The sequence below is a fragment of the Myxocyprinus asiaticus genome, chromosome 41 (genome assembly GCF_019703515.2).
Source record: "Myxocyprinus asiaticus isolate MX2 ecotype Aquarium Trade chromosome 41, UBuf_Myxa_2, whole genome shotgun sequence".
Lineage (NCBI taxonomy): Eukaryota > Metazoa > Chordata > Actinopteri > Cypriniformes > Catostomidae > Myxocyprinus > Myxocyprinus asiaticus.
Genome location: NC_059384.1, coordinates 31,509,044 through 31,528,539, shown reverse-complemented (window position 1 = coordinate 31,528,539; position 19,496 = coordinate 31,509,044). Strand labels below are relative to the sequence as shown.

Below are 19,496 nucleotides of genomic sequence, written 5' to 3'. Positions count from 1 at the left end.
AGAAGTCTTGACGGTCGACGTGATCGAGAAGTCTGTTAATGGTCAGTATATCACATATACAAGTTTCATGCAGATCTCTTTCAAACTGGTCTGAGGTCAGCAGCAGAATCACATATTTAAAGTGTAAGATCTGTGACAAGAAATCTGAAACCGACTTTGTGATGTCCTGAGCGGTGCTGTTTCAGACTACATGATAAATACTCATTTTATTGAAGCACACAAAATGCTCTTTGGAACTTTCTCAAATAATGCTGGACAACATGAATCATCAGGTTTTGCACAAACTTGTGGAGTTCATGCCAGCTCGATTGGACATACCAAAAAGTAAGAGATTCAGTTTAAGTTTTCATGCTGATATTTATTTGTAATGAGCAAAAAATACATTAGAAAAAGGCAAAACAGAAGTATTTTACTTGTGGTCTCTTTTGAGACTTCTGAAGCCCACTGTATGCCATTTCATATAAACATTTAGTGTCAATTAACTAAACTGACAAATAAAAAGATTAAAAATTGTAAACTGACAGAATAACAGGCATTATAACAGCACATAGAAGGAAATAAAACTGCCGACAAACCTGAGAGAGTTTCCTGAATCAGTCTTGTCTTCTGTTTATCTGGATGGGTTACCGGTACTTTGTGTCATTCTTCAGGCTGGAGCGTTCGGGCTGCTTTGATGTTGTTACTTTGTAGCGCGTCAAACGCTCCGATGAAAGAAATACGAGAAACATTGTATCCAGCCGCGCTGCAGCTCACAAACTCACATCAGACAAACTCAGATGGTCTTTCCATTAGATCAAGCAGTTAGCCACATAGCCAGACAGATGAACAGACTGATCAAGCCCGTTAAACCTTCGTAATCTCAGTCTCTCATATGCAGTAGTCTTTTATTCGAGTAGGACTGCTGGAGCATAGGAGCCCTGTTCTCATCCCGATCTATCAACTGCTGGAGTTTGATCGAGCGCGGACTCCATACACACACTGCTGCTGCTCTCCAGCACTAACAACGATCCAGAGCGACCCACTCTTTCCAACACCGAACCATTAGCATTTACGACTTCCTCCATCGCTTTACGTTATTGGTTTGAGGGCGTTGTCATGACGCCCGCTCCCTCCTCCAGTTACAGCGACGCGCAGTCCTATGTTTCACTGATGGTGGTTTTACATCGCGTTGCACTTGACAAACTAAATTATAATAATATGTAATATGAACATATAAACTAAAAACAAGCAAGAAACAAAGGAAATAATTAATACAATACATATAATAATATTAATAAATTAAATATGGAATAATTTATTCGTGGTGGTTGTATATTTTTCTGTTTCTATTATTATTTGATTTGAGAAAGAAAGAAAGAAAGAAAGAAAGAAAGACAAAACGTGAAATGAAGAAATTATAAAAGGAAGGAAGAATGAATGAATGAAAGTATGAAGAATGAAAAGGGTGAAGGAAAAATTTAAAGAAAGAAAGAAAGAAAGAAAAAGAAGAAAGTGTGAAGAATGAAAGGAAGGATGGATGAATGGAAGAAGGGAAAATAGGAAAAATGAAATTAAGTGTGAATAATGAAGGTAACTGTGATGAATGAAAAGAAGTGTGAAGAATGAAAGGGTAGAAGGATAATAGGAAGTACAAATTAAAGGAACTGTGAAGAATGAAAGGAAGAAAAGTAGAAAGGAAAAAAGAAGGAAGGAAGAGAGGAAGTGTGAAGAATGAAAAGAATAATGTAATGGAGGAAGGAAGTGTGAAGAATGAAAGGAATAAATAATGGAAGGGAGGAAGGAAGGAAAAATGAAAGGAAGTGTGAAGAATGACAGAAAGGAAGTGTGAAGGAAGGAAGGAAGGAAGGAAGGAAAAATGAAAGGAAGTGTGAAAAATGAAAGAATGGAAGGAAGGAAGTATGCTGCCCTTATGTGCTATCGGAATTATCGTAAATACGAGTTTACCACTCGGAAGTTGCACATGAACGACCCCTCAATTCATAATTACGACTGGGAAACTCTGAGATAATTTCAGAAATGGGAGTAGAAGTAAACTTTCAACATGGCGGAGGAGACTATGATTTCTGTAGTGAATGACAAGTTTTATTCATTTTTCTTAATACAGCTAATTGTTAGTGCTTACTATTTTGGTCATATTCATTTATGTATATCAGCAACCATTTGATGCATGTTGTACATTTTTACACTGTAAAAATAGCTTGCATTTGACCAAAATTCCATTATCGACAGCAAGCTGAGTAATTTTTTTTATAGTGTCAAAATAAAAGTTCCTTTTGAAATATATATGAATTAAGTTTTTTTTTTGTTTTTTTTTCTCAACAACAAAGCACTTGAATGAGACATAATCGTAATTACCATTTCAGAAGTGGGAGGTAGGATAATTCCAATAGCACATGAAGGAAGGAAGGAAGGTAGGTAGGAAGGAAGGAAAGAAGTGTGAAGTATCGAAGGAATAAATAATGGAAGGAAGGAATGAAGGAAGGGAGGATGTGTGAAAATTGGAAGGAAGGGAGGAATGAAGGAAAGAAGGAAGTGTGAAGAATGATATAAAGGAAGAATGAAAGTACAGTATATAAGGAAAATATTAAATGAAGAATAAAAGAATGACAGAGAGAAAGCAGACTAGAGATGGTTTGAGGGTAATTAATGACATTAATAAAATACACTTGAAAGGAAAGAGCTTCATGCCGTCAGTAACACTTCTGAGTGATCTCTAGTGATCTTGGGGTTGTGAAGAAATGGGATCTCAGAGTGCCACTTCTGAGTCATGCCCTGAAACCCATTTCCTCACAAATGATGTCTGTAAAAGCATGTGGCCATATTCCTTATGGACAAATGTGGGCCAAAGCCTGGAGAGCGAGTGGCAGATCTGGACCCGTTCCCAAAAACAGAGTCATCTGCTGAAACGGGAAAATGAGAAGGGACCTGCACTGAATGATTAATTGTATTACAAGCACCAAGCATATTTGGTCCCTGTATAATGAAATTAAACCTAGTGACTTCAAAATATATTTGTAATATATTAGATACATAATATATTTTAGCTTGATAAAATGACCAACATAGTTCTGTACTACAACTGAATTGCTCTTTGCAGTAACATACTCTATCCTGCTAATACCTTACTAACTCTGCAATAAATGTTCCCTAAGTAAATAATATGTACCTATAAGGGAATGGAAGTAGTGAGCAAATGTTTGTGTCATTTACAGGACAACACTGTGGCGGAAGATTATGTTCACATTATTATGAACAACAAGGACATGTTTATGGCTACAAGATTTTGAGATGCCAACCAAAGTAAGCCATTCTACAGCAGAGCTAAGTGAAAATGTTTGCATGTGCTTCCACCTAGTGGTACATGACCATACATGATTGTTCTGCTAATGTGATCAAAAGCAAAAAGCAATAGTTCACACAAAATTTTTAATTTACTTTGCTTTTATAAATCTGTATCTTTCATGGAGCACAAAGATTTGAAAGAGGTTTTAAACTTGATCATGCTTTTACCATGCTCCCCTCATTAGAAACTTGGTTTATAATGCCACAGTAATATCTTTGGTATGTTCAGTTGCAGGCTTTCCCTTATACAGGTTTAACAGATCGTGTGCCCTTGTGTCATTTGAGTTAGAGTGCTTCAAATGGCTTCATATTATTTGCAGTAGCTCTGATTCTCCAAGCAATTTGTATTGATTTTGCAGTTGTATTTGAGGACGAGGCAATAGCACCTACCAGGAGAATAATCATTTCTTGATGGTTTTCTAGAATGGGTTGAATTAGATTCAGTTGATAGCGGGTAGCTGGTAGTGGGTAGATTTGGTTTAAAAGTCACTTTTGGTCATGTTTTTTATTTTTTTATAAAAAAAATGTTTTAATAATTGACAATAACCAGAAATATCTTAATATTTTATTGTATGTAAAATTGCTGTTATCTTTCAGGTATTTCAGGTTTTGTTTCTTCTTCTGAGATTTCCACTACATATTTTATAATGCAATTGAGCCATGTACATTGTGCAGTACTAGTCAAAAGTTTGGACACACTTAACCAAACTTAATTTTTTCAGGTGCTTAAAAACACTTAGATTTAAAGACTTATGCTTAAATGTTTTAAATTGGCTTTGTTCAAAAATATTAATTGTGCCTATATTTTATCCACATTTTAGAATAAAAGTAAAGAATGAATCTTTTGACTGGTAATGTTAGAATAGCATAATATTGACTGTTTTACTATTTAATTTAATTTAATTTATTTTATTATATATCTTGTAATGCCAAATATGATTGTAAGCTAGAAATAGTTATTTTCTAACTTTATGAGTCACACTTTTTTTCAATGCATAAAAATGTTCCATTGGTTGCAGATACTTTAGATAAAAATGTAAATGTCTATTCTGAGCTCTTTAGATTGAAACAATTTCAGGGTTGTGATGTAAACTCATTGGCACAGCTTAAAGTGCATTGCTCACTTCCTTTCCTCAGGCCTCTAACAAGAGCTGAGTGTTCAGGTCACCTGGTTCAAACCGCTCTCAAAGACCCACCAATTACTTTGAGTGAATGCCTAGCCGAAGCAAACACGCTTCATTTAAGCTTTTGTTGTGGTAGACTGAGGATTAACAATGCCGGATTCTCAACGACTTTAGGAATCTTTAAAATCTTTGTTTATCGTTTGCTTGTCCCTCATCCCTAATTTTCTGATGGAGGGAATTATTGTTAGCAATGCATTAGCAGTGAAGTTCATCTGAGACTGTCTTGAAGCCATTAGGCTCAACACAGGAAGAAATAATTGATAATGGATTTTATTGCATTATCAACCCTATTAGATTTTGTCTTTGCAGGGTAAAATGTCTTGTAACTGATTAAATTTACCACTGCTTGCATTGAAGAAGTGATTACAAAATCCTGCCTTTCATGTTCTAGTTTGTGGTTTATATAACATTGCATAAACATCTACCAATAAGCCACTCTCACTTTCCTAAAGGAATGGTTAAGGAATCTATCTTAAAGGCTATCTTAAAGTTCACTCAAAAACAATCCAGCTCCATTATTACAAGCCAGTTCTTTCTTCTAATAAAAAACACAAGGGGATTTTTTGAAGACTCTTCGTGCAGCTCTTTTCCAGACTATGACAGTTCTTGGTGACCAGGGGCCGTCAAGCTCCAAAATGGACCAAAGTCAATATAAAAGAGCTATAAAAGTAGTCCATGCGACTCGTGAGGTATATTCCAAGTCTTTTAAAGCCATATTTAAGTCAATGCAAAATCTTCCCCTTCTCTGCAGCTCAAATGTGATTATCCATCACATATTAAGGCATTAAACTTGGTACGACACATCAACAGGCCATTTCAGAATCTGATATGTGATCGTGTATGAGATTTCAGAGATTCTACACAGGGGAAGATTATCAGTGAATAACGACTTTCATTTCAGTCAGTTCCTTACACAAAGCTACCGTATGACTTCAGAATGAATGGAATATAGCGCATTAACTGTATGGACTACTAACTCAGCAAAAAAAGAAACGTCCTCTCACTTTCAACTGCTTTTATTTTTATGTGTAAATATTTGAATGAACATAAAAAGTTTCAACAAATAAGACATAAACTGAACAAGTCAAAAGTAACAGTCAGTATCTGGTGTGGCCACCAGCTGCATTAATTACTGCAGTGCATCTCCTCCTCATGGACTGCACCAGATTTGCCAGTTCCTGCTGTGAGATATTACCCCACTCTTCCACCAAGGCACTTTCAAGTTCCTGGACATTTCTGGGTGGAATGGCCCTAACCCTCACCCTCCGATCCAACAGGTCCCAGACGTGCTCAATGGGATTGAGATCCGGGCTCTTCGCTGGCCATGGCAGAACACTGACATTTCTGTCTTGCAGGAAATCACACACAGAACGAGCAGTATGGCTGGTGGCATTGTCATGCTGGAGGGTCATGTCAGGATGAGGGTACCACATGAATTAGGAGGATGTCTTCCCTGTATTGCACAGCATTGAGATTGCCTGCAATAACAACAAGCTCAGTCCGATGATGTTGTGACACACCGCCCCAGACCATGACGGACCCTCCACCTCCAAATCGATCCCGCTCCAGAGTACAGGCCTCTCTGTAATGCTCATTCCTACGATGATAAACGCGAGTCCGACCATCACCCCTGGTGAGACAAAACCGTGACTCATCAGCGAAGAGCACTTTTTGCCAGTCCTGTCTGGTCCAGCGAAGGTGGGTTTGCGCCCATAAGCGACATGGTTGCCGGTGATGTCTGATAAGGACCTGCCTTACAACAGGCCTACAAGCCCTCAATCCAGCCTCTCTCAGCTTATTGCAGACAGTCTGAGCAATGATGGAGGGATTGTGCATTCCTGGTGTAACTCAGGCAGTTGTAGTTGTCGTCCTGTACATGCCCCGCAGGTGTGATATTCGGATGTACCGATCCTGTGCAGGTGTTGTTACATGTGGTCTGCCACTGCGAGGACGATCAGCTGTCCTTCCTGTCTCCCTGTAGCACTGTCTTAGGCATCTCACAGTACAGACATTGCAATTTATTGCCCTGGCCACATCTGCAGTCCTCATGCCTCCATGCAGCATGCCTAAGGCACGTTCACGCAGATGAGCAGGGACCCTGGGCATCTTTCTTTTGGTGTTTTTCAGAGTCAGTAGAAAGTTCTCTTTAGTGTCTTAAGTTTTTATAACTGTGACCTTAATTGCCTACCATCTGTAAGCTGTTAGTGTCTTAACGACTGTTCCACAGGTGCATGTTCATTAATTGTTTATGGTTCATTGAACAAGCATGGAAAACATTGTTTAAACCCTTTAAAATAAAGATCTGTAAAGTTATTTGGATTTTTACAAAATTATCATTAAAATACAGTGCCCTGAAAAAGGGATGTTTCTTTTTTTGCTGAGTTTATTATGGAGCCTCAGGCCACCCCTGATCGAGCTGGGGGGTACCACATATCTGTGAGTATTAAGAGTGTACACATCAGGCCTTTATGGATTCGGGATGCAGCCAAACCTCCATCCATCAATGCTTGGTTCAAGACGAGGCTTTGGGTGCTAGTCATAGGGTGAAGGTACAGTGTGTGCATGGGGATATCCATGATTAGTGACTGTGGCCATTCAATTTCGGGGTCAAAAGCATAATGTTGAGGCGGCGGTGCCCAATTTGTGCCCATCTGCTGATTTTGGGCACAAATTGGTCAGCGTTCTCCACTTTATTAAGGGAAATTTGTGCAGATGGGTCCTGTAACAGAGCGTTTCGGTTTGGTATTTGTGATGCGCTGGCTGGGGAAGTGGAGCCGGGGCCATCTACATCAGCTCCGTGTCAGGATGATGTAAGGGAGGGTCTCGGCTTCCCCAGCCCTTAGAGGATTCCCTGCCGGGGATTTCACTCTGGAGCAGATGCGCAACGAAACTCTTAGGCATGACTTTGACCAAGTGAGAGTGATTGATGGTCAACGTCTTCAGCCAGACATTGCACTCGCATATCCATACTTTTCTATTATAAATTATCAGTTGTATCGAGTGACGCAGGATGCTCAGCCGAAGAGCCGTCAGGAAATGTTATTTCAGACGGCTCATTATAATCCGATGGCTGGTCACTTAGGGTGAGAAAAAACATTAAACCATCAAATGGCTGGGTATTCATGGGGATGTTCGCAGATGGTGTGCGTCATACCATGAATTTCAGCTGGTGAATCCACCAGCCACCCCAAGAGCGTCTTTGCGCCCACTTCCTTTGATCGAGGTCCCCTTCGAAAGAATTGGTATGGACCTCTTCGGGCCATTAGAGTGGACAGCATGCAGATATTGCTATGTGTTGGTTCTGGTGGACTATGCAACGCAATATCCGGAAGCGGTGCATTTCACGTAGTGTTGCGGAGGCACTCTTCAAAATTATCTCCCGAGTGGGGATTTTGAAAGAAATCCTCACTGATCAAAGCACTACTTTCATGTCACATACACTATGCGAGCTGTATGAATTATTGGGAATTAAATCAATTCGGACAAGCGTGTACCATCCACAAACGGACGGCTTGGTCGAACAGTTTAATAAATCCCTGAAAAACATGATTTGCAAGTTCGTGCACGAAGATGCTCGGAATTGGTATTAGTGGCTTGAACCCCTGTTATTCGCAGTACAAGAGGTCCCGCAAGCCTCCACCGGGTTCTCATCATTTGAATTAATGTATGGCCATAAGCCTTGCGGGGTCTTAGATGTCGTGAGGGAAAATTGGGAGGAGGGAACTTCAAACAGCAAAAATTAAATTCAATACGTTCTTGACACATTGGGGCAGTTATCACAGGAGAATTTGCTACAGGCTCAAGAACATCAGTCCTGACTGTATAACAGGGGAGCTCGGCTATGGGAATTTACACAGAGAGATAAAGTCCTTGTATTACTACCCACACCAAGCTCTAAATTACTTGCAAAGTGGCAAGGGCCCTTTGAGGTCACACAGTGGGTCGGGGAAGTCGATGATGAGGCAAATTTACCAACTCAATCTCTTAAAACCATGGAGGGAGGTGGTCCCCGTGTCTTTGGTGACAGTGGTACCAGAGAGGGAGGAGCTCGGGCTGGAGGTGGATGTAAAAGTTAATCGAAGCACCCCGGTCACTTGCGGAGACCACCTCTCACCAGCGCAAGGCACAGATGAACCTCATAGAACACCATATCGAAACAACTCCAGGGGTAGTGGTTCTTAGTCGTCCCTACCAGTTACCCGAGCACAAAAAAAAAAGTTGTTCAGGAAGAATTAAAAGCCATGCTCGTTATGACAGTAATACAAGAATCCCACAGTAACTGGGCCAGCCCAGTGGTGCTGGTTACGAAGAGTGACGGCTTGGTCCGGTTCTGTGTGGATTATAGAAAGGTCTAAATTGATGCGTATCCAATGCCTCGTATTGATAAACGGATTGATCGGTTGGGAACGGCTCGCTTTTATCAGACACTGGATTTGACAAGGGGATATTGGCAGATCCCCTTAACGCCAATGTCCCGTGAGAAAATGGCCTTCTCCACACTGTTTGGCGAACACCAATTTGTGACCCTTCCGTTTGGTTTGTTTGGGGCCCCGGCTACGTTTCAGCGCCTTATGGACCAAGTCCTCAGAAAGCACTCTGCATACACCACTGCTTATCTGGATGACATCATTATTTACAGTAATGATTGGCAACGGCACATGCAGCATCTGAGGGCGGTCCTGGTCGGGATTCACAGCAAACCCCAAAAAGTGCGCAATTGGACTGGTGGAGGTACGGTATCTGGGGTTCCACTTGGGTCAATCGCAGCCTGCCCGAGACCCAAGACCAAAAAGGAGGTGAGGCAGTTCATGGGGCTGGCCGGCTACTATCGAAGGTTTGCCTAATTATTCAGATGTCACCAGCCCACTGACTGATCTCACCAGAAAGGGAGCCCCAGACCTGGTCCAGTGGACTTTTATGCAGGTGAATGCTGCACTTTGTGGTGGGCCGTTGTTACATGCTGCCGATTTCTCTCTCCCTTTTGTGTTACAGACTGACGCGTTGGACAAAGAGTTAGGAGCTGTGTTGTCCCAGCGGGTCAAGGGGGAGGAGTGCCCGGTCCTGTACATCAGTCGGAAGCTCTCTGCAAGAGAGGCGAAGTACAGCACCATTGAAAGGAGTTTCTGGCCATCAATTGGGCAGTCCTCACCCTTTGGTATTACCTCCTGGGATGGGCTTTCACCCTCTGCTCGGACCACACCCCACTCCAATGGCTCCATCGCATGAAGGAGACCAATGCGTGGATCACCCATTGGTATTTGGCTCTTCAGCCTTTTAAGTTCGATGTGGTCCACAGGCTGGGGGCACAGATAGCTGTTGCTGACTTTATAATGAGTCTAACACCTGTTTCTTGTTCTAGTGAGGGTGCGGGAGAGTTTAAAAGGAAGCCAGACACCGGAGAAGACAGAGAGGGACTGACACGCTTGTCCCTTGTGCGTGTGTATGTTAGAGTGCCCAAAAGGCGCGTTAATATGTGTGTGTCGGAAAGCCCGTGTTACGTTGCTGGAAGGTTGTTCTTTTGTTTGAGTGTGAAATAAATGATATGTCGACTGTACATCCGGTTCCTGCTTTCTCCTTATTATGCACTGTGACATTTTTACATGGTGTTAACAGTTTCTTTTGGAACACAGGATGTCTTTCAATGATTCTTGACTCAAATCTTTGCAATAGCACATTGCATTAAGTGAGCATATTTTTCATAAAGGGTGAAAAATATCATGAAAAAAGAAAGAATGCACTGAAGGCTGCAATTACCCCTCTTTGATTCTTATTCTCCTGCACACCATCCATTTGATCAGGACTTGAACCATCCTGGAGAAAGCCATTTTCATCTGGTCTATCAGCATCACACTGTAAGAGGAAAACATAATTTTAGAACAGTATTAAAACCATGCAACATCTGCAAAAACAACTTTCCAAGCTATACTTAATTTGCTATGACAAAACTTACAGTATTACATTCTGATGAAACAAAAACATTTGTTTGACAATATTTACTAATCATATAATCCGCAATAATGCCACAGTAAATACCTGGAAGATCTTATGCAAGCATCTCCTCTCTTGCTTCAATGTATATTTTGGCCAAAATGATTTTTCTTGGTGCAAGCTCATATACAATACTAGTGAAGCCCTCTTTGAAGCACTGGACAGCTGATGAATGGATTCGGTCAATTTCATCACATCACTGATTTTTTTTTTTAATAGTAATCGAAGGTTCATCATTAACATTAGCTTGATATTAATGTGGTCACATCAGTCTTATAGAAATTGTTCTCCCAAAAATGTCCTAACTCACCCTTATGTCGCTCCAAACCTGTATATTTTTTTCTTCTGTGGAAAACAAAAGGTGAATGTTTGAAATCTTCATAATGTTTATTGTGTACGTGGATGTGACTTAAAAAACAAAAGCTCAGAAAGAGGGAAAAATACTATAAAACCACAGTAAAAGTAATGTGTTATCTAAACTATATTCCAAGTTTGTTCACAGGATGCAATGAGAACAGGTGAGGTTTTCAGTGCTTTATTGCTTTAATTTGATAGTAAATAACAGCTTGAATTATGGTCTGTTCATCAAAGTGATCATATCACTACAGAAAACTTGGAATACATTGCACCTTTTATTTCAAATACTTTTACTGTGGTTATGTCCTGCCACCAGAAATTCACCTTTTGTGTTACAAGGAAGAAGAGTCATGTTGGTTTGAAATTACATTAGGGTGAGTAAAAGACAGAATTTTCCTTTTTGGGTAAACTATTCAACAACTTTTCAGCAATATAAAAATATTAAAATGCCCAAGTGACAGAAAAATTCTGTGGCCCTCTTATTTTCATGTCCCTCTGGTATTTACAATATAGTTCTAACCTAGTGTTCCACGTGCAGCACTGAAATTAAACGTATTTTAAGCTGATAATTGACAAAATGATCTGTGATTTTATAGTAAACACAACTTAAATATTGATCTGTTTCAAACCCACATGTATCAAATCACGTCTGAAGACATGGATTTAACTTCTGGAGTTTTATGGATTACTTTTACATTGTCTTTATATGCTTATTAGACCTTCAAAAATTTTGATCACCATTCACTTGCATTGCATGGACCTACAGAGCTGAGATATTCAAAAAATCTTTGTTTGTGTTCAGCAGAAAAAAGAAAATCATACAAATCTGGGATGGCACGAGGGTGAGCAAATGATGAAAGAAGTTTCATTTTTGGGTGACTTTAGGGGTTTTCATATTCCATATCGACTTCTATTCGCTATTAGTTTTTTAGTGGTCATTTGATTTATTTATCACATTTCACTACAATTCAAATGGTACTGTAGATTAAAAAGTGCCCTTTAAATACGGTTCACAAGGGGCATTTGAAATAGTTCACTCTTTTCTGAAATAACAAGCTTTCTCCAAAACTCTGATTACATCTGATAAATGTCACACAGAATAAGCCACACAGACACTATATAAACATAGTAAGCCAATAATAGTTAAATTAGATTCTTCTTAATTTTTTTCTAAAAAATATGACAGGTGCTTCTCCATGCAAAACTCCGCCATGATGCTAGGGTTTGTGGGAGTTTGTCATAGTGTTGCAATGCGGTTGCTAGAGTCAAGTCAAATATTTGTAAAGTGCTGTTTGCAACATTTTGTTTCAAAGCACTTTTACAGATAATAGTGCCTTAATGCCCCCCAGTAAACTAGTAACTCCTTAAAATGGTAAAGTTTTAAGTGCTAAGTGTGTTCTAGAACAAACTCATCCTGAACTCAAGGCAACAAGTTACAGGTTTTGGAATGTGGAAGTAAACATTTGCAGCTTAAACTTCGGCAGCGGTGAATGGGAGTGAATGGGAGATAATGGGGGGCACGCAAGATGGTGCCGTGTTAACTGGCCTTGCACGTGGCTTGTGCGTTAAATGAGTTAAACTCAGTTTTACTTTACCTTTATGTGAACTTTTATATTTATATTATCATGGTTAACTGACTGGTATATTTTGAGTCATTGGACGCACTATGGGCAAACGTTCTGCTAAAAATTCGAACAATAGTATTCTCTTGAATTCACTGACGGCAAAGCAGATTTGATCACGCGGACTGGGAGACATCAAGGTTTACGCTGATAGCGTAACGTGTTTCATCAGAAAGTGCGTAGAGGACGTTGTTCCGACCAAAACAATACAGATCTACCCTAACCAGAAACCATGGGTTAATAGCGATGTTCGCGCAGCACTTAATGCGCGGACCTCCGCTTTTAATTACGGGAATGCGGAGGAGCATAAACAAGCCAGTTATGTCCTCCACAAAACTATCAGAGCAGCAAAACGCCAGTACAGGGACAAGATTGAAGGACAGTTCAACACCACCGACTCTAGAAGCATGTGGCAGGGAATTAATATCATCACGGACTACAAAGGCAATAAAAACTCAGCCGTGAACACTGCTGCTTCTCTCCTGGATGAGCTTAATACTTTTTATGCTCATTTCGAGGGAAATAACACCGCCCTCACAGAGAGAGCTCTCGCGGCCGAAGCTACAGAGGTTAGTTCGCTCTCTGTCTCTGTAGCGGATATAACCCGATCCTTCCGACGGGTGAATATCCATAAAGCCGCGGGTCCAGATGGCATTCCAGGCCGCGTCATCAGAGTGTGCGCGAACCAGCTGGCTGGTGTTTTTACAGACATTTTCAACCTTTCCCTCTCCTTGTCTGTAGTCCCCACATGCTTCAAAATGTCCAACATTTTGCCTGTACCAAAGCAATCCCCATGACCCCCATCATTAGCAAATGCTTTGAGAGGCTAATCAGAGATTACAACTGCCCTGTGCTGCCTCCCTCACTGGACCCATTGCAGTTTACTTACCGCAACAACCGCTCCACTGATGATGCCATTGCATCTACACTACACATTGCTCTCTCCCACCTGGAAAAAAGGAACACTTATGTGAGAATGCTGTTTGTAGACTACAGCTAAGCATTCAACACCATAGTGCCCTCCAAGCTTGATGAGAAACTCCAGGCTCTGGGCTTAAACAGCTCACTGTGCAACTGGATCCTGGAATTCCTGTCAAGCAGACGTCAGGTGGTTAGAATGGGCACCAAAATCTCCTCATAACTGGCCCTCAACACTGGAGTCCCGCAGGGCTGTGTTCTTAGCCGACTCCTGTATTCCCTTTACACACATGACTGCGTGGCAACACACAGCTCCAATGCCATCATTAAGTTTGCTGATGATACGACGGTGGTAGGTCTGATCACTGACAATGATGAAACAGCCTACATAGAGGAGGTGCACACTCTGACACGCTGGTGTCAGGAACACAACCTCTTCCTCAACGTCAGCAAGACCAAGGAGGTTGTGGTGGACTTCAGGAGAAAAGACAGAGAACACAGCCCCATCACCATCAATGGAGCACCGGTGGAGAGAGTCAGCAGCTTCAAGTTCCTCAGTGTCCACATCACTGAGGAACTCACATGGTCCATCCACACTGAGGCCATTGTGAAGAAGGCTCATCAGCGCCTCTTCTTCCTGAGATGGCTAAGGAAATTTGGAATGAACCACCACATCCTCACACGGTTCTACACCAGCACTGTAGAGAGCACCCTGACTGGCTGCATCACTGCATGGTACGGCAATAGCACCACCCACAACCGCAAAGCCCTGCAAAGTGTGGTGCGAACTGCCAGACACATCATCGGAGGTGAGCTTCCCTCCCTCCAGGACATATATACAAGGTGGTGTGTGAAAAAAGCTCGGTGGATCATCAGAGACTCCAGCCACCCGAGCCATGGGCTGCTCTCACTGTTACCATCAGGAAGGCGGTATCGCAGCATCAGGACCTGCGCCAGCCGACTTCACGACAGCTTCTTTCCCCAAGCAATCAGACTTTTGAACTCTTGATCTCTCACGATCAACATACATCAGCACTGCACTTTATTAATCTTATTATCTCTCACCGGACTGTCATAAATTATTTTCTCTCTTAACAACACACTGGCAACCGACAGCCTGAATGTCAATACAGTACAATACAACCTACTGTATATTTTATATATACTTTATATACTATTTTTATTGTATGTGTATACTATATTATCTGTATGAGGGTTCTATATTGTGTGTATTGTATACTGTACACTGTATATTATTATTATGTTGTGTAATTATGTGTATATTAGATATGTAAATTGTGTTGTGTAAATCTGATGTTTATTGTAAATTGGTATATGTCTTATCACTGTCATGACTGCTATGTTGCTTGGAACTGCACCCAAGACTTTCACCCACTGTTGCACTTGTGCATATGGTTGTGTGACAATAAAAGTGATTTGATTTGAGATGGAAAATATGGATCTCTCCTCTCAGGCTTGTGCGATGCAAACACATAACTATGCCAGATCTGTCGATTGACAAACGTCCTGTAGCCAAAAAATCGTGTGTAGCATCTCATGATGCAAGAGGAATCTTTGGCAAGACTTCAATCCATGGAAAACTTGGTTCAAGAGAACACTACTTCTAAGAGAACACGTCCTCTCACTTTCAACTGCTTTTATTTTCAGCAAACTTAACATGTGTAAATATTTGTATGAACATAAAAAGATTCAACAACTAAGACATAAACTGAACAAGTTTCACAGACACGTGACTAACAGAAATGGAATAATGTGTCCCTGTACAAAGGGGGGTCAGAATCAAAAGTAATAGTCAGTATCTGGTGTGGCCACCAGCTGCATTAAGTACTGCAGTGCATCTCCTCCTCATGGACTGCACCAGATTTGCCAGTTCTTGCTGTGAGATGTTACCCCACTCTTCCACCAAGGCACTTGCAAGTTCCCAGACATTTCTGGGGGGAATGGCCCTAGCCCTCACCCTCCGATCCAACAGGTCCCAGATGCACTCAATGGGATTGAGATCCAGGCTCTTCGCTGGCCATGGCAGAACACTGACATTCCTGTCTTCCAGGAAATCACGCACAGAACGAGCAGTATGGCTGGTGGCATTGTCATGCTGGAGGGTCATGTCAGGATGAGCTTGCAGGAAGGGTACCACATGAGGGAGGAGGATGTCTTCCCTGTAATGCACAGCATTGAGATTGCCTGCAATGACAAAAGCTCAGTCCGATGATGCTGTGACACACCGCCCCAAACCTCCAGTTTGCTTCACGCAGCATCCGTGACAATATTTGGCGCTAAGACGCTAAGTCCTCTGACTACCTATGACAGAAAAATGACAAGATTTTGGAGGATTTATCATTGAATATGAAGGAGGAACGTAACAGATTATGGCCATTTGTGAAACAAGCAAGAGATGAAGGAAAAAGGGCTGGTTTCAGAGGTGCTTTTGCGTACATAGATGGTATAAAGATTTCAAGGTAATTAGGTTGTAACCATAATGTGGACAAATTGTTCTCATTATGGCCTTCATAGGCAGTTCTGTTTGCATGAAACCATTTCTCTTGATAGAAATTACATTTCTCCTTAAATATAAGCCATGAGTGGTTTTGTAACCTGAATAAGCTCATTGATGTTTGCTTCCTTTTTTCATCTCTCCCTTCTTCATTGTAATTTTTTGAATCTATTTGGCTGTTTAAATCTGTTACATAGTGATGATATTTAGTATTTCCTGTTTTTCACTTTATGGTCGGGGGATGCGAGACTTATTTAAAAGAAAGTCTGTATTTTTGTTTTGCAAGTCTTATACATGGGATGTTTATTTCATGCAGGAAACTCATTCGTGTAAGGGGGATGAGAAATTCTGGCAAAATCAATGGGGTAATAAGGTTTTATTTTGTCATAGGACTCGCTGCGCAGGAGGTGTCACTGTTTTATTTGGAAACGATTTCAGTGGCTCAGTTATCGAGTTCTCATTTGCATCGGAAGGAAGGTTGATATTGGTTGTGATACAAATTGACGATTCTTATTTTATTTTAGTTCGTGTGTATGGTTTTAATAGATCTGAAATGAATGCTACTCTTATGTCAGAGATTTATTTGTCAGTTCTTGATAAGCAGCTTAAGTTTCCTTCTGCCTATGTTGTTATTGGAGGAGATTTTAATGAAGCCCCTAATTGAGGAGGTCACATGACGCCATGCAAGGAGCAGACATGTAAACGATAAGCTCTGTGCACTTTGCTAGTTTTTAAATTATTTTCATGTTATAATCCGGTGAGATTCGAAACACCCAGCTACATATTTGTTCTTTGAGGTAAAAATGGCAAAGAAGTCAAAATTCTCAGGCTCTGGAGACATTAAAAAACACTTACGTGCTCAAGCTGAAACCTCTGACAGGCCTGCGGACCAAGGACTTGGTTTGGAAGGTGCGGCAGGAGAAATCCAGCATCAGCTGTCCAACATGTATGTGATGCTGATGAAGGTTGTTGCTGACTTGGAGGATCTCGCTGTAATACGTCAATTGATTATGGCAATGGAAACAAAATTCTCTGAGTTAGTTACAAGAGTGGCAGATGTTGAGAAACAGATTGATTATCTGGAGTCATAGGAGAGATAATTATCTGCTAATCCGCTAGCGACCAAGATAGACATGGAAAACATTTTGGAAAAACTGGAAGATCTTGAAAACAGAAGCCGACAATATAACGTAAGGATTGTTGGAATTCCTGAGCATGAAGAAGGCAGAGATATGGTGAAATTCCTAGACTAGCTCTTCCCGAGTCTGCTCGACATAACAGGCCATAAGATGGAAATCGAGTGAGCTCACAGAATCCCGGATCGCAGATCTGCTTAGGGGGACAGGCCCCGAACAATTCTGGCCGGAGATAATCCGATAAAGATCCCGTGTTGTGTGAGGCGAGTAGCAAAGGAAAGCTTTCTTGGAAGAATCACAATATTTTCTTGTTCCCGGTCTTTGCGAATTCGACAAGAGAGAAACACGATTGATTCAAGGAATGTAAGAAACTCTTACATCAACGGAAGATCGCTTTTGCACTGATGTTTCCGGCCAAACTGAGAATAGATACTAAGGATGGCTGCAAAGTATTTACGTGTCCCAAGCAAGCACTGTCCTTCATAGAAACAATGGGTGAGTAAGCCATTTGGTGTTTCTCATGTAGCTCCAGAGTGGATTAACTCGCTGTACTTACTCTTGGCTGTCTTAAGAAGCTGGGCGCCATTTTTGTTTCTTTTTGTGTTGGTTCCACCTAGTGGCTGGAATTTGTTTTGTGGAATAACGCTCCTTCAAGAAACTTTTGCATTGACGGAAGATCACTTTTACACTGAAGTTCCCGGCCAGATTGAGAATGGGTACTAAGTATGGCTGCAAAATATCTACATGCCTACACAAAGGATGTTTTTTATAAAGTTGACGGACTGAGTAAATTGTGTATATTTTTATGCGGCCTCCGAATGTATTTGACTCACTCAATACACTTTTGACCATCCAAGGAACCGGGACGCCTCTTTTTGTGCTGATTTCGCCTAGCGGCTGGAGTTTGTTTTGTGGAATAACACTGCTTCGGGACAGTTGTGGATGAATCTGTTTGTTCTTTGTGCTTATGCCTCCTGTCGGCTGGAGTTTGTTTTGTGGAGTATTTTTGCAGGACATTGGAATGATTACATCATCTGCTACACTCATAAACAGCCAGCTCACTGAACACTTGTTTGTCTGTCCGAGGAAATTGAACGCCTTTATATCGGCTGGAATTTGTTTTGTGGAGGAACAGTTCTGTGAATTAATATACACGTTCTTTGTGTTTATTCTGCCTATTGACAAGGGATTGTTTTACAAAGTATTTTCTGTTATTTAATTTTGCCTCACAAATTTTTGCAGAGGCACCAGACTTGAGCAATCCAATGGCAAAGTTGTCGCGGGGACTCTCATAGGCGTACATGGACCTTTTGAGTTTAGAGGGATTGACGCTGGTTGGCGCTGTTGTGCGCGGGGTTAATGCACACGTTTGTTTGGTTCAGGGGGGAGTTCTGGGTTTGATTGTTGCACTAATGATGGACTCAGTCCTTGATCATAGTGAAGCAAAGGTGTGTAAGCCCCCTAGAGCAACATTGACGCTTCACAGGATGTGTAAAATCTTGGTCTTGCAGATATTTGGCGACTTTTGAACACATCTGGTAGGGACTATAATTTTTTTTCATCATTCCATAAGATTAATTCTAGAATCGTTTTTTTTTTTTATATCTAAGTCCCTCATTTCATCTGTTGTGGATTGCTCAATCTTAGTCTCAGATCACACCCTGGTGAGTTTAGAGGTGTTGCCACATATGGAGAAAAAAAAATCATATAGTTGGCGCTTTAATATATCCCTTTTGCAAAATCCTGATTTCCAACAAATGTTAAAGACTGAAATCAATGTTTATATGGAGACCAATTGGTCCTCAGTATCTTCCATGGGTGTGGCTTGGGAGGCACTTAAGGCAATTCTTAGAGGTCAGATCATACAGTATGCTTCATTCATCAAAAAACCCAAAGCATGAGAACTCATGGAGTTGGAAGGGAGTAAAGAGGCAGAGCTGAAGCACCAAATGTCATCTGATGGCCTCAGAGAATTGACCCAATTGAAATAAAGATATAATACTATTTTGTCATGGAAAGTGGAGTTTTGGTTATTCAGGGCAAGACAGTCATACTTTGAGTCAGTGGACAGTGCAGGGAAGCTTTTGGCTAGATATATAAAGCAGAGAGAGTCTTTTTCTACCATTCCCTCAGTGAAATCTGCTGTTGGTGAAATTTTTACCTCGGCCATTGATATTAATAATGCCTTTAAAGAGTTCTATCTTGATCTTTATAGTTACACATCTTCGTCTACTGATCAGATTCAGAATCAGAATGAGCTTTATTGCCAAGTGTGTTTACACATACAAGGAATTTGTCTTGGTGACAGGAGCTTCCAGTACACAACCATACAAGTCAGCAACAAGACTTTTAGAAAATAATTAAAATTGAATAAAAAAATAGATAAATATTGAAAAGAAAAAAGTAAATATAGAATACACAATAGACTATATAT

The 19,496-nt window shown here is 40.9% G+C and overlaps 1 protein-coding gene across 2 annotated transcripts in view; it reads right to left on the bottom strand.

Moving 5' to 3' along the window:
• The window catches only part of LOC127431651 (divergent protein kinase domain 2A), a 74,252-nt gene extending 73,236 nt beyond the window's left edge, over window positions 1-1,016 (bottom strand). For both annotated transcript variants that reach the window (XM_051682181.1, XM_051682182.1), the window contains exon 1: window positions 576-1,016. The gene's annotated coding sequence lies outside the window, so the exon portion shown is untranslated. The remainder of the gene's footprint in view (window positions 1-575) is intronic.
• Between the last annotated feature and the right edge of the window lie 18,480 nt (window positions 1,017-19,496).